This window comes from Bombina bombina, chromosome 7 (assembly GCF_027579735.1).
Source record: "Bombina bombina isolate aBomBom1 chromosome 7, aBomBom1.pri, whole genome shotgun sequence".
Classification (NCBI taxonomy): domain Eukaryota; kingdom Metazoa; phylum Chordata; class Amphibia; order Anura; family Bombinatoridae; genus Bombina; species Bombina bombina.
In genome coordinates, this window is record NC_069505.1 from 332,996,252 (window position 1) to 333,012,860 (window position 16,609).

Below are 16,609 nucleotides of genomic sequence, written 5' to 3' on the forward strand. Positions count from 1 at the left end.
GATGAACAATAATGCAATGCATAGCAAGGGCTGTCAATATATCTTAGTAAGGCATACCCAAACTGAGGTATAACCAAATTCAAAAATGTCTTCCACAATGATGTTAAAAAGATAAATACATTCAGGTAGCTGTCTTAAAGGGACACTGAACCCAAATTTTCCTTTCATGATTCAGATAGAGCAGCAATTTTAAGCATCTTTCTTATTTACTTCTATTATCAATTTTCTTCGTTCTCTTGATATCTTTATTTGAAAAAGAAGGCATCTAAGCTAAGGAGCCAGCAAATTTGTGGTTCAGAACCATGGACAGCATTTGTTTATTGGTGCTGTCCAATCAGCATGGACTACCCAGGTTGTTCACCTAAAATGGGCCGGCATCTAAACTTAAATTCTTGCTTTTCAAACAAACATACCAAGAGAATTAAGAAAATTTGATAATATGAGAAAATTAGAAAGTTGCTTAAAATTGCATGCTCTATCTGAATTACAAAAGAAAAAATTTGGGTTCAGTGTCCCTTTAAGTGTATTATTCCCTTCCAGTAAAGTGTGATTTGGGAAATACTGAAAGGTTTTCATGATATTAGAAAATTGTGCACACATTTTATTAAATAACAAATTTGTACAAATGGTGGGCAAGAAACTGGAAAAAGGTACACACAATTTGCTTAATCTTGCAAACGTTTTGGTAAATTATGGGCACGTTGAGTTAAATTGTGCATATGATTTGCTTAATCGTGTGCGCACTACTAACCATTTTAGTGTTATAGTATTTCAAACAGCATTGAAGTCTAATAGCAAATAATGAACATTTAATAAAAGAAAAATAAATTACATTTTAAACACTTTGTTAAATGTATGTATATATAGACATTCTAAAGCCTCGCTATATTTCCTCTTGGTGTTGTAGAATAAATTCCAAAGTGTTACAATGCCAATACAACTTGCTAATTTGCTAATTTGATGAGACATGTTGTATATTTCACACAGGTGATAGGAGACATATTAGCAAAGTGTAAATTAATTTTTTGTGGTGGGTAATTCTTGCAGAAGGTATGAAATTAATCTGAAATGGTAACCTAATTAAGGTCATGCTCTTGTGTAATTATATATGGAAAATCAATTGTAATATGGTTCCTAGATCAAAACATTTACAAATAACACACTACAATAAGAAATAGTATTTTATTTATAAAGATACATTTTACTAGTACATTTTCTAAGGTGACAGACTACTTTTGCAAATAATAGTTTATTTTAGGGAAGATACATTTTGGATAGACTTGATTAAATACTCTCTGGCAGCAATTCTGAAGCTGAGCTGCCAAAAATGAGTTTGTAAATAAGTTCTATAAATTGCAAGCATTAATGGTTAATCTAAAAGTAGAATTATAGCTACTGCCATTTTTGTGGGTTATCATCCCTGGTGCCCTTGTCTACCTGTGCAAATAATAAAGTGAATTTAATTTGCCTTTAGAACATGTCTTAAAAGAACACGAAACCCATTTTTTGTGTGATTTTAAACAACTTTACAGTTCATTTATATTATTTAATTTGTTTTGTTATCTTATATCCTTTGTTGAAAATTATACCTAGGTAGACTCAGGAGCTGCTGATTGGTGGTTTCACATATATTCCTCAGGTTATTGGTTCATTCTATTGCATTCAAATAGCTCCCAGTAGTGCATTGCTGCTTTTTCAACAAAGGTTACCAAGAGAATTAAGCAAATTAGATAATAAAAGTAAATTTGTTTAAAATGATATGCTCTATCTGAATTATTAGAAAAAAAATGGGTTTCATGTCCCATTAAGTTGTAAGAATAATGCTTCAGATCTTGAAGGAGGATTTTGATCTTCAATGAGAGCTGGAACGAGATGAGGAAGACCAATAAAACGGCAGAAAAGGCAACAATATAAGGTTTTCACTTATACTTACACCGGAGATCGGTGGTTAGATCCTATATGTTCCTCTCAGTGCCATAAGACTCCAAACCGCAGGAAGCAGAAAATTCAGCCCAGCATGGAGAAATGCAAACACCTTTACACACAGGTAACTGGGAAACTGCACCTACGGAGGCCGGAGAGAGACAAAAACAGAACAAAGCAGAGCAACGCGTTTCAACCCATAGACAGGGTCTTTTTCAAGCTTGAAAAACCACCGATCTCCGGTGTAAGTATAAGTGAAAACCTTATATTGTTGCCTTTTCTGCCGTTTTATTGGTCTTCCTCATCTCGTTCCAGCTCTCATTGAAGATCAAAATCCTTCTTCAATATCTGGGCTAATTCAAAAACCACCACATCGAATCTTACAAGGAAATCAATTACAATCACACTCTTCACATTGTTACATTTGTATTGTATATTATACCACATTGTTGCTATTTGTATACTACACTTCAATTTTGCGCCTGATCAGCGCTGTCGTGTTTGCAAAATACATTGTATTTCATTTTGTTTCACATATGTAATTAAATTTATACATTTTTATTTCTTTGTTGTTAGCACTTTTTTGGTTGATCCAATCTGCACCAGGTGTTATTATTTGCACATACATTTGGCGTTATATGCTCAATAAGCTATTATATATATATTTTCTATTTTAAGCTGTTTAGCGCCTGTGATTTTTGAATCCTATGGTCTCTTTTTAGATTCCATAGTATTCTCTTTATCTCACTTTTCCAATAGAGGTTGGGAGTTTCCTCTTAATCACCACAGGTATAATAGGTTTCTTTTTTGCGCAGTTAACCCTTTGCTCTCTCTTTTTGTTTTTCAAGAATAATGCTTCGCAAAATCCTAAGTAGATTTTCATTCTACACACAGTTTACATGAATTTTCCACATATATGCAAGTAACTAAGATAACTAATATTTTTGTATAGTTTGTTAGTCATAGGTGGGACTGATATTTACATATATATATATATATATATATATATATATATATATATATACAGTATATATACAGTATATATATATATATATATATATATATATATGTGTGTGATGTGCGGTGAGGTCAGAGGCTGGTGAGGCACTAGATATGAAACGTCGGAGAAACACATATACAGCAGGCCGCAAGTACCCCCAACAAGGCAGGTTTTTATTATAGCTGAACCAGTGCACAGGTTAAAAAATCAGCTGAAGGGTGAGAGCAAGTTAGTAACCACTGTTACTGATCAGCTTATTACTTCACCTGTGCACTGATTCAGCTATAATGAAAACCTGGTCTGTTGGAGGTACTTGAGGACCATGGTTGAGAAATACTGCACTAAATCATAGTGATGGGCGAATGTGTAAATTTTCTATCTCGAATGTAGAACGAATGTTATTACCGAAATTCGAATTATAAATCCGAATGTTGATAAGAACGAATATTCTTAAAAATTCTATAATCGAATGTTATTTACAGTTTTCGAATGTCACTTTCGAATTTGAATGTTTATAATTATATTGAATGTCCACATTCGAAATTTCGAATTTAACATTCTTTTTAACAAATACTATTCAGAAGTTCAATAGTTCATGTGGTAGGGCAGGAATCTAGTAAATTGATACATAATAGATACAAATATATCATTTCAAATGTTTCTATATAGAATATTGCATAATTCGAATATTACATTTAAAGAAAGCATTAGAAATACTATTACAATCTAAATTCGAATTTTTCTAAAAGAATATTTTCGAATGTAATCATAAAATTCAAAACCAAACATTCGAAAATCGAATGTTAGAATGTTATGAATACATTCGAAATTCGTTTCAAACGAACGAATGTGTTAAAATTTGTGCCGTTTTTCGAATGTTGCGAAACATTCGCCCATCCCTACTAAATCACCAGCTCATCTGAAATGTGTTGATTACCTGGAGAATAAAGCACACATTCTTATTGACACACACACTACATGAACACACACACTCTGCTCACATATCCATTCACACAATTCTGTGGCACAGTGCCAGTTACTAAACCATTAGAATGATAATTCTAATAATTATACTCACTACTGTATTGTAAAAATAGAAATACTTTTCTATACAAATTTTACACAAAGAACAAGTTATCAATACTACCAACACAGCTGCTGCTATATGGTGCTCAAGAAACACACGCACACATCCTACTTAGGTATGCTCTTCAACAAAGGATACTAAATGATACCAAAAGAATGAAGTACATAATAAAAGTAAAATAGAAAGTTTGGGTGTTTTTTGTGCAATTTCTATTTGAATGATGGAAGTTTAATTATGACTTTCAAAAACTAATTTAATTTGCTGACATGGGGCCAGTAACAGTTAAGACAATGCAAATTTTCAAAATATGAATAACTGGAAAAGTCTATTAAAATAGCATGCTCTACCTCAATCATGAACGTTTAATTTTGAATGTCCTGTCCCTTTGACTATGTGTTTAACCATTTACTGCACAGTGGCATTATTTCTCAAAAACATTTAACAACTGCAATCATTATTACATATATTTTTTTAAATGACTCAGATGAGAATTCATTATCTCCTTTTACATAATGTCATGAACCAAAAGGGAGACTTTCCAAACACAGCCCCAAACAGTCACTGGGAATCATCTCAAATATGGCACTCATCTGGTCAGCATTATGAGACTGTAAATGAGCTGTTGTATAATCCAGAGGAACCAACTACTAACAACAGAATTGTACATATGTGGAATAGCTGTAGTTTTATTTTATTTATGATTCCCTCACTCTAATCAATATAGTGCAACTCCATTTAATTCCTAAACTATCAGGTTTAGTTAGAAGAGGCATAAATAGTAATCACAAGCAATTATTTCTCCATTTGTATGTTTTCCAAAACAGAATAATGGTGTTATCTGACCCAATTTGATTGAAACTCATCCTTGCATGATGCTTTTTATTTGTGGATTACCAACCTGTATTCCCTTTACTAATGTCCCCCCCCCACGTTCACCTAAACAAAAGCTACCCATCAAAAGCTAGCTCCCAGTAATGCACAGCTTCTCATGAGTCTACCTAGGTATACTTTTCAACAAAGGATACCAAAATAAAAAAAAATATCTACTATTAATAATAAATTAAATAAATAAATAATAAATAATAATTAATGCCTGGGATAAGCATAAGGCTATCCTACATAATAATTAATACCTTAGATAAGGACAAGGCTATCCTACATACTAATGCCTGTGATATGCACAAGGCTATCCTACATACTAATTAATACCTGGGATAAGCAGAAGGCTATTCTACATACTAATTAATGTCTGGGATAACCACAAGGTTATTCTACGTACTAATTATAAAAAGCTAAATTAAATTTAAGCTAATACTAAAAATACCGCATTCAGGTCATACCCATACTGCTACTAAGGGCCACCACTATAAATTTTGGGGTCCCCTGACTAAACCATTGATTGCCCCCCCCCCTGCAATTTTTTGTCAAGTAAGTGACTAAAGTGCGTTGGCATACACATGGAGACACACACACAGAGAAACTAAAACAGACCCACACTAACACATACACACACTACCAAATACAGACACCCAGAGATACTAACACACACTCAGATCCACACTAACACAGACAAACACTAACACACACAAACATAGACACTAACAGACTCAGACACACACTAACACACACACACACACACAGACAACATATATAAATACACACATACAGATACAGGCACACACATAGATAGGTACACACAGACATACTAACACAGACATATACACACGCACAGAGATACATACATACACAGGTACACACATACACACACATAGACAGTGCACATGTTAATATGTGTAAATATAAAGAAGCTGAATGAACTGGCAGCAATAGTCCCTTACATTCAAGGTGGAAGATACTATATATGAACATCTGCAGTCATCCAGCAATCACTGTATATAATGTTGCGTTTTAGCATTTGAAAGGCAGTGAAAAAATCCACAGGAAAAATTGGAGGAAAATAGGGAAAACATATAATGAAAACACATTGCAAAGTTGTTATTTTTTGTTGTTGTTGTTTTTTTTAAAAACACATTCACCATTATGCAATGTACTTTCTTTATTTGATTTGCACTATTTTCCTCCAATTTTTCCTGTTTTATTTTCCTGCTGCCCTAGAAATACTGGAAGGTATAGGCAGATATAAATGAGCTCCTGCAGTGATCCAGCAATCACTGTGTATAATGTTCCAGCATTTCTAGGGCAGTGGAGTGTAAAAAAAAACAGGAAAAATTGGAGGAAAATATTAATAATATATTAAGTGGCATACATATGTGTTTGACCAGTGGACCCAGGATGTATCACCAGAGCTCCATGTCAGGACAAACGAAAAACATCAGAATTCACTATGAAAATACCTAGTCCTTATTGGACCATATAAACACATCCCTCTGTCAGATAGGGCGAAACACTGCACAATAGAGAGAAAGGCACAGGCACACACCTTCCATTTTAAAGGTGAACACTGGGTAAGAGCCGCCCATGGGGTAAATACTATTTCGTACATAATCATGAAGTCGCTCCACCCACTTTAATAAACACAAAACTAAGTGGATCCCTAATGTTCACAAATATTATCACATAATGTCTGATCATAATCAGACTCACTATTAGACTCCCACTCTATCCGTCATAAAGAACTCGATCATCCGTTACAGAAATGCTGATCACAGCTAGTACTAGGATGCATCATAATAGTAGGACTGCTCCCTCTAGTCGAGGATCATTCCCATTGGATATGCCAATCGTTACCAGAGTAACAGAAAACACCCATCGCTTATGCAGACTCACTGCATGATAAATGTCCATGTCGGGGCGACATCAAGGACCGGTAACTGGATATTTGTCTCACCAACCTTGTACTAAAGGGACAATTACCAAAACTTACTAAATAAAATGATAAATAGAATACATATTAAAAAACTGCCTTCTTAAAACTAGGCGCCCTCTGGGCTGTTGCGCCCTGTGTATGAGACATGTTGGCAAGAAGTTCTGCTGAATAGCTAATAGTAAGTTGCTAACATATTCCGATTTCCTAACATGTTAAAAAACAAAAAACAAATCAGTTATAGCCTGCCTCCACCCACCCCCGACTATAAGGAATTTGTGTTTTTTTACCATGGCCTAGATTTGGAGTTTTGTCGGTAACGACCTGAAAAACTAACGCCGGCTTTTTTCTGGCCGCACCATAAAAATAACTCTGGTATCGAGAGTCCACATAAAGGCTGCGTTAGGCTCCAAAAAAGGAGCGTAGAGCATTTTTAATGCAGCTTCAACTCTCGATACCAGAGTTGCTTACGGACGCGGCCAGCCTCAAAAACGTGCTCGTGCACGATTCCCCCATAGGAAACAACGGGGCTGTTTGAGCTGAAAAAAACCCAAACACCTGCAAAAAAGCCGCGTTCAGCTCCTAACGCAGCCCCATTGTTTGCTATGCGGTAACCCTTCCTACGTCTGCACTTAACACTCTAACATGTACCCCGAGTCTAAACACCCCTAACCTTACACTTATTAACCCCTAATCTGCCGCCCCCGCTATCGCTGACCCCTGCATATTATTATTAATCCCTAATCTGCCGCTCCGTAAACCGCCGCTACTTACATTATCCCTATGTACCCCTAATCTGCTGCCCTAACACCGCCGACCCCTATATTATATTTATTAACCCCTAATCTGCCCCCCACAACGTCGCCTCCACCTGCCTACACTTATTAACCCCTAATCTGCCGACCGGACCTGAGCGCTACTATAATAAAGTTATTAACCCCTAATCCGCCTCACTAACCCTATCATAAATAGTATTAACCCCTAATCTGCCCTCCCTAACATCGCCGACACCTAACTTCAATTATTAACCCCTAATATGCCGACCGAATCTCGCCGCTATTTTAATAAATGTATTAACCCCTAAAGCTAAGTCTAACCCTAATACTAACACCCCCCTAAGTTAAATATAATTTAAATCTAACGAAATTAATTAACTCTTATTAAATAAATTATTCCTATTTAAAGCTAAATACTTACCTGTAAAATAAATCCTAATATAGCTACAATATAAATTATAATTATATTATAGCTATTTTAGGATTAATATTTATTTTACATGTAACTTTGTATTTATTTTAACCAGGTACAATAGCTATTAAATAGTTAAGAACTATTTAATAGCTAAAATAGTTAAAATAATTACAAATTTACCTGTAAAAGAAATCCTAACCTAAGTTACAAATAAACCTAACACTAGACTATCAATAAATTAATTAAATAAACTACCTACAATTACCTACAATTAACCTAACACTACACTATCAATAAATTAATTAAATACAATTGCTACAAATAAATACAATTATATAAACTAGCTAAAGTACAAAAAATAAAAAAAGAACTAAGTTACAAAAAATAAAAAAATATTTACAAACATAAGAAAAATATTACAACAATTTTAAACTAATTACACCTACTCTAAGCCCCCTAATAAAATAACAAAGCCCCCCAAAATAAAAAAATGCCCTACCCTATTCTAAATTACTAAAGTTCAAAGCTCTTTTACCTTACCAGCCCTGAACAGGGCCCTTTGCGGGGCATGCCCCAAGAAATACAGCTCTTTTGCCCGTAAAAAAAAACATACAATACCCAAGCCCCCCAACATTACAACCCACCACCCACATACCCCTAATCTAACCCAAACCCCCCTTAAATAAACCTAACACTAAGCCCCTGAAGATCATCCTACCTTGTCTTCACCATACCAGGTTCAACGATCGGTCCAGAAGAGCTCCTCCGATGTCCTGATCCAAGCCCAAGCGGGGGGCTGAAGAGGTCCATGATCCGGCTGAAGTCTTCATCCAAGTGGGCCAGAAGAGGTCTTCCATCCGATTGAAGTCTTCATCCAAGCGGCATCCATCCGGAGCGAAGCGGCAGCATCCTGAAGACCTCCACCGCGGAACATCCATCCTGGCCGACGACTGAACGACGAATGACGGTTCCTTTAAATGACGTCATCCAAGATGGCGTCCCTCGAATTCCGATTGGCTGATAGGATTCTATCAGCCAATCGGAATTAAGGTAGGAATATTCTGATTGGCTGATGGAATCAGCCAATCAGAATCAAGTTCAATCCGATTGGCTGATCCAATCAGCCAATCAGATTGAGCTTGCATTCTATTGGCTGATCGGAACAGCCAATAGAATGTGAGCTCAATCTGATTGGCTGATCGGATCAGCCAATCGGATTGAACTTGATTCTGATTGGCTGATTCCATCAGCCAATCAGAATATTCCTACCTTAATTCCGATTGGCTGATAGAATCCTATCAGCCAAACAGAATTCGAGGGACGCCATCTTGGATGACGTCATTTAAAGGAACCGTCATTCGTCGTTCAGTCGTCGGCCAGGATGGATGTTCCGCGGTGGAGGTCTTCAGGATGCTGCCGCTTCGCTCCGGATGGATGCCACTTGGATGAAGACTTCAATCGGATGGAAGACCTCTTCTGGCCCGCTTGGATGAAGACTTCAGCCGGATCATGGACCTCTTCAGCCCCCCGCTTGGGCTTGGATCAGGACATCGGAGGAGCTCTTCTGGACCGATCGGTGAACCTGGTATGGTGAAGACAAGGTAGGATGATCTTCAGGGGCTTAGTGTTAGGTTTATTTAAGGGGGGTTTGGGTTAGATTAGGGGTATGTGGGTGGTGGGTTGTAATGTTGGGGGGCTTGGGTATTGTATGTTTTTTTTTTACAGGCAAAAGAGCTGTATTTCTTGGGGCATGCCCCGCAAAGGGCCCTGTTCAGGGCTGGTAAGGTAAAAGAGCTTTGAACTTTAGTAATTTAGAATAGGGTAGGGCATTTTTTTATTTTGGGGGGCTTTGTTATTTTATTAGGGGGCTTAGAGTAGGTGTAATTAGTTTAAAATTGTTGTAATATTTTTCTTATGTTTGTAAATATTTTTTTATTTTTTGTAACTTAGTTCTTTTTTATTTTTTGTACTTTAGCTAGTTTATTTAATTGTATTTATTTGTAGCAATTGTATTTAATTAATTTATTGATAGTGTAGTGTTAGGTTAATTGTAGGTAATTGTAGGTAGTTTATTTAATTAATTTATTGATAGTCTAGTGTTAGGTTTATTTGTAACTTAGGTTAGGATTTCTTTTACAGGTAAATTTGTAATTATTTTAACTATTTTAGCTATTAAATAGTTCTTAACTATTTAATAGCTATTGCACCTGGTTAAAATTAATACAAAGTTACCTGTAAAATAAATATAAATCCTAAAATAGCTATAATATAATTATAATTTATATTGTAGCTATATTAGGATTTATTTTACAGGTAAGTATTTAGCTTTAAATTGGAATAATTTATTTAATAAGAGTTAATTAATTTCGTTAGATTTAAATTATATTTAACTTAGGGGGGTGTTAGTATTAGGGTTAGACTTAGCTTTAGGGGTTAATACATTTCTTAGAATAGTGGCGAGATTCGGTCGGCAGATTAGGGGTTAATAATTGAAGTTAGGTGTTGGCGATGTTAGGGAGGGCAGATTAGGGGTTAATACTATTTATGATAGGGTTAGTGAGGCGGATTAGGGGTTAATAACTTTATTATAGTAGCGCTCAGGTCTGGTCGGCAGATTAGGGGTTAATAAGTGTAGGCAGGTGGAGGCGACGTGGGGGGCAGATTAGGGGTTAATATATATAATATAGGGGTCAGCGGTGTTAGGGGCAGCAGATTAGGGGTACATAAGGATAACGTAGGTGGCGGCGCTTTGCGGTCGGCAGATTAGGGGTTAATAAGTGTAGGCAGGTGGAGGCGACGTTGAGGGGGGCAGATTAGGGGTTAATAAATATAATACAGGGGTCGGCGGTGTTAGGGGCAGCAGATTAGGGGTACATAAGGATAACGTAGGTGGCGGTCGGCAGATTAGGGGTTAAAAAATTTTTTTAGAGTGTCGGCGATGTGGGGGGACCTCGGTTTAGGGGTACATAGGTAGTTTATGGGTGTTAGTGTACTTTAGAGTACAGTAGTTAAGAGCTTTATAAACCGGCGTTAGCCCAGAAAGCTCTTAACTACTGACTTTTTTCCTGCGGCTGGAGTTTTGTCGTTAGATGTCTAACGCTCACTTCAGACACGACTCTAAATACCGGAGTTATAAAAATCCCATTGAAAAGATAGGATACGCAATTTACGTAAGGGGATCTGCGATATGGAAAAGTCGCGGCTGGAAAGTGAGCGTTAGACCCTATTTTGAGTGACTCCAAATACCGGCGGTAGCCTAAAACCAGCGTTAGGAGCCTCTAACGCTGGTTTTCACGGCTACCGCCAAACTCTAAATCTAGGCCCATGTTAGTAAATCCGAAAATGTTAGCAACTTACTATTAGCTATTAAGCAGAATTTCTTGCCAACATGTCTCATACATACGATAAGAAAAAGGAAACTTCTTGAAATTCTGGGACTTGCAAGTAAAACATAGTCATACCCAGTCATCTGCCTCTGCTCTGAAGCTGAGTTACTTACCGTCCTGAAAGGGAAACGATCGATGTCCCCAACAGTAGACCCGGGCAGGTCAGCAAATGATGATGGCAGTTTAAAGTTGAAATTCTTCAAGATCCCCATGATTCAGTTCAGATAACAAGTGGCAGCAGTCGACTTCAACTAGCTTCCCGCCAGTACCTCGCTGAGTCACAGTCTATGCAGCTCCCTTGCGCATGAGCAGAAAATTAATTAGCGCCGGTCACATTCACCTGGGGCTGTCAATCACCAGGAACACATGATCGTCTCTGATTGGCTCCCTCACTAGGAGACATGAAGAGTGCTGCCTCCTATTGGTCCCAATTTCCTGTGCTGATATATAGACAGCAAACAGGTGGCGCTTCAGCACGGCTTTTCCTATTACTCATGTAGCGCAATGGAGAGAAGTGGTCATGTAAGCTGCCTCTCCATAGCGTTACATGAGGGGGAAATTGTGATTTATTTATTTTTTATATATATTTTTTTTAAATTTTAATTTAATTAAACTTTGGTATGGCAGGGGAGGCAATGCCTCCCCTGCCTCCTATGAGTGCACGTCCTAATGGCCAAAAATATTGGTACCCCTGCATTTCTGTCAGATAATGCACCACTTTGCCCAGGAAATTGTTAAAATTACAAATATTTAGGCATTCTCATGTTTATTTCTTTTGTTTGTATTGGTATGATACAAAAAAGTGGAGAAAAAAATCTGATAATTCCACGCAAAACTCCAAAAGTGGACTGGACAAAATTATTGGCACCCTCAATTTAATATTTGGTAGCACACCCCTTGGAAAAAAATAACTGAAATCAGTTTCCTGTAACCATCAATGAGTTTCTTACACCTCTCTACTGTAATTTTGGGCCATCCTCTTTCGCCAACTGCTCCAGGTCTCTCAGATTGGAAGGTTCCTTTTCACAACTGCTGTTTTGAGATCTCTCCACAGGTGCTCTATGGGATTGAGATCTGGATTCATTGCTGGCCAGTTCAGTACTCTCCAGCGCTTTGTCTTAAACCATTTCTGGGTGCTTTGGGTCATTGTTCTACTTTAAGACTGATGACCTCTGACGGAGACCCAACTTTCTGACACTGGGTCCTACATTGCACCACAGAATTCTTTGGTAGTCTTCAGATTTCATAATGCCATGCACACAGTCAAGACATACAGTGCCTGAAGCAGCAAAGCAACCCCAAAACATCAGTAAACCTCCACCATGTTTGACTGTAGGGACTGTATTTGTTTCTTTAAAAGACTCATTTCTTTTTTCTGAAAACAGTAGAATGATGGGCTTTACCAAAAAGCTGTAATTTTGTTTCGTCTGTCCACAGCACATTCTCCCAAAAGGATTTTGGCTTCCTCATGTAAGTTTTGACAAACTCCAATCTGGCTTTTTTATGTTACTGTGTCAGCAGTTGGGTCCTCCTGGGTTGCCTACCATAGCGTCTCTTTTCATTCAGATGGCGACGTATAGTGTGAGCTGACACATTTGTACCTTGTGCCTGAAGGTCAGCTTGAATTTGTCTGGAATTTGATCAAAGTTATTTATCCACCATTCGAACAATCCTTCGTTGTCATCTTTGATCAATTTTTCTCTTTCGTCCACGTCCAGGGAGATTAGCTACAGTGCCATGGACTGTAAACTTCTTGACAATGTTGCGCACAGTGGACACAGGAACATTAATATTTCTGGAGGTGGTCTTGTAACCTTGAGATTGTCCTTGTTTTTCCACAATTTCTGTTCTCAAATCATCAGACAATTATTTGCTGCTCTTTATCTTCTCTATGCTCAGTGTGGCACCCAGAGACATAACAGAAAGGTTGAGTCAATTTGTCACCATTTTAACTGTTTGCCAATGTGATTTCTATATTGTCAGCACCTGTTAATTAATACACGTGAGTTTAATTACAAATTACAGTAGCATCACAAACTTAGAATGCAATTATTTCATACAATTTTGAGAAGGTGACAATAATTTTGTCCAGTCCATTTATAGGGGTAGATCTACCAAGCAGCGGATGCTGCTATCTACCCCTGTACTTTCCGGCTCACCAGAAATGTAAATGAAGAAGTAGCGGTCATATCGGATACGATCGGGTTGATTGACACCCCCTGCAGGGGGTGGCATTGCAGAAGTATTTAACAAGAAATGCGTGTGCAATAATAAATGCGGACAGCGTATGCTGTCTGCATTTATGGATGTGGCGGACCATGTCCGTCTGCACATTGATAAATCTACCCCTTGGCATTTTGCATGGAATGTGTCAGATTTGGCGTTTTTTCTCCACTTTTTTGTTTCACATGACAATGCCTAAACATTTGTAATTGCAACAATCTCCTGGGCGAAGTGGTGCATTGTCTGACAGAAATACAGGGGTGTCAATATTTTTGTCTCTGACTGTATATATATATATATATATATATATATATATATATATATATATATATATAGAGAGAGAGAGAGAGAGAGAGGAACAAGGAAACTCCTCGGCACACCAGGGATAGGTAAAAAGCCAGTCTTTATTTGTTAACAAATAAAAGCAAGATCCTCATACAGCAACATGGTAAAAACAATAAATGAACTGGAACAGGGGGAACAACACCTCCTGTGACATCATACGCGTTTCATGCCTCTGGGGCACTTGTTCACTGAATATATATATATATATACAAAGAGAAGTGCACTCACAGGAACAAACAACTGGCTCAATACCATTGTTAGCCTGTTCTATGGTGATTTACCACCTGGGTGCAGCTTTTTAGCCCAGTAATGCTTTTCACAGAGTAGAACTTTCCTGTAGTATATCAGTCTGATCCTGCCTATTACGGTCAGTCCAGCGCCGAAATACCAGGCAATTCCTCTCTGAACAAGAAACACAGCAACCCCAGACGATCGTTTTGGCCTTCATTGGGCCTCGTCAGTGAGGTGTAGCCATATTCCTCTAAGCACACTGAGCAAGGAGTCCATGTCTGGTTGCCCCTTTTTCCCATAGGGAGACTAAATACATACAAAGAGAAGTGCACTCACAGGAACGAACAACTGGCTCAATACAATTGTTAGCCTGTTCTATGGCGATTTACCACCTGGGTGCAGCTTTATAGCCCAGTATATATATTTAAGAATAAATAGAACATATTCTGCTATGTGAAGAACATTGAAATGTGAAATATAAAAATAAGCAATCGGGTATGCACGCGAGGAGGGTGTTTTTTTCTACTTTTTTGCTCTATTGACTTCTATGAGGGGAATGCGTTAAGGAGTGCGCAGTGTTCAAAGTTTGGCTTATTGCACGCATCCCGTTAGTGTGAGCAAAAACATTTTACTTTAAATTTGTAATACAAGCGCTACACAACGCGCACAAAATGTGATTTTTTTTTAGCCAACCAGCATTCTCTGGGGGAGGGAGGGAAGTGAAAGGGCAATTTTAAACTTATTGCAGACTGCTCAAAAGCTCATATATGTGTAATTCTTCACTGTTAGCGGCATAGCAATATGCCAGTTACTGTGTGACTGTGCCGTCCAGTTATACTATTTAAAAAAGTTTACTTATTGGACTTAAATATAGTCTTATACTATACTATACATACACTATAAATATTCCTCTGAGTTAAAAAACAAGTTGTTTGTTTAAAACTTTTTTTTAATAAGTTAGTAGTTTTTAGTTTAAAAATGTATTAAGCCTTTTGTTGCATAACTAAGCGGCTGCTGGCTTTGCACTTAAAGGGACATTAAAGTCATGATCAGACATTCGTGATTCAGACAGAGCATACCATGTTAAACAACTTTCCAATGAACTTCTATTATTTAATTTGCTTCCTTCTTTTGTTATCCTTTGCTGAAAGCTTTATCTAGGTAAGCTCAGGAGCATCAAAGAACCTAGGATCTAGCTGCTGATTGGTGGCTGCATATATTTACCGATTGTCATTGGCTCACCCATGTGTTTAATTAGAAAGCAGTAGTGAATGGCTGCTCCTTCAACAAATGATACCAAGAGAATCGAGCAAATTTGATCAGAGAAGTAAACTGAAAAGTTTTTATTTCTATTACCAATTTTGCTTCATTCTCGTGGTATCATTTGTTGAAGGTGCAGAAAGGGAGCTAGATGAACACTTTGTTAAGCCAATGAGAAGAGGCATAAATGTTCAGCCACCAATCATCTGTTAGCTCCCTGCCTGCTTCTGAGACCCAGCCTACCTGTAGGTATGCATTTCAACAAAGGATACAAGAAAAAGAAGCACATTAGAATTTCACATTAGGAAAATTGTTTAAAAGTGCATGCTCTGGGGTAGATTTATCATAGTGCAAGCCGACATGATACGCTGTCGGCATTTATCATTGCACCAACAGTTCTTGTGAACTGCTGGAGCAATGCCGCCCCCTGCAGATTTGCAGCCAATCAGCCGCTAGCAGGGGGTGTCAATCAACCCAATTATATTCGTTGATTTCTGTCTGCAGTCACAGAGCAGGCAGACAAGTTATAGTCTTAAGACCGCTGCTCCATAACTTTTGTTTCTGGCGACCCTGAAGGCTCGCGCAGAAACAGGGGCATCAAGCTCCATACCTTACTTGATAAATCTGCCCCTCTATGTAAATCATGAATGAAAAAAAAATGTGTTTCATGGACAGGCGATCAGACCTCTGATGAAGCGCATGTTTGCATGCGCGAAACGCGTCAGGTGTTAATTTGCCTACTTACCTGATACTCAGCAACATTGCTGAATAAACAAAAGCATTGAAAAGATTTTTGTCTCCGGTTTCTTGCTACTCCTTCTGGGATATCTCCTATCTTATATAGCGGATGGGATACCGCTTATAGCTGACCGCAGACTTAAGCCCTGCCACTGATTAAAGGTGCACTTCACTTCTTTTTTCCAACGGACCTCATCACCAAGCGTGTACGTTTAGCGCTGTGTCTCTGATGTCAGAGCGGGTTGAATATTCACCGAAGACGGCGTGTGAGTACCTTCACGGCCATTTCCTGCTGACGGGACTGGAGGGTCTGATCGCATGTCCAAGAACGCCGGCGGAGGTTGTCCGCAGTTGTTATACACCCGGACCAGTTGTGGTAACAGGTCTTCTAAGGTTGGACA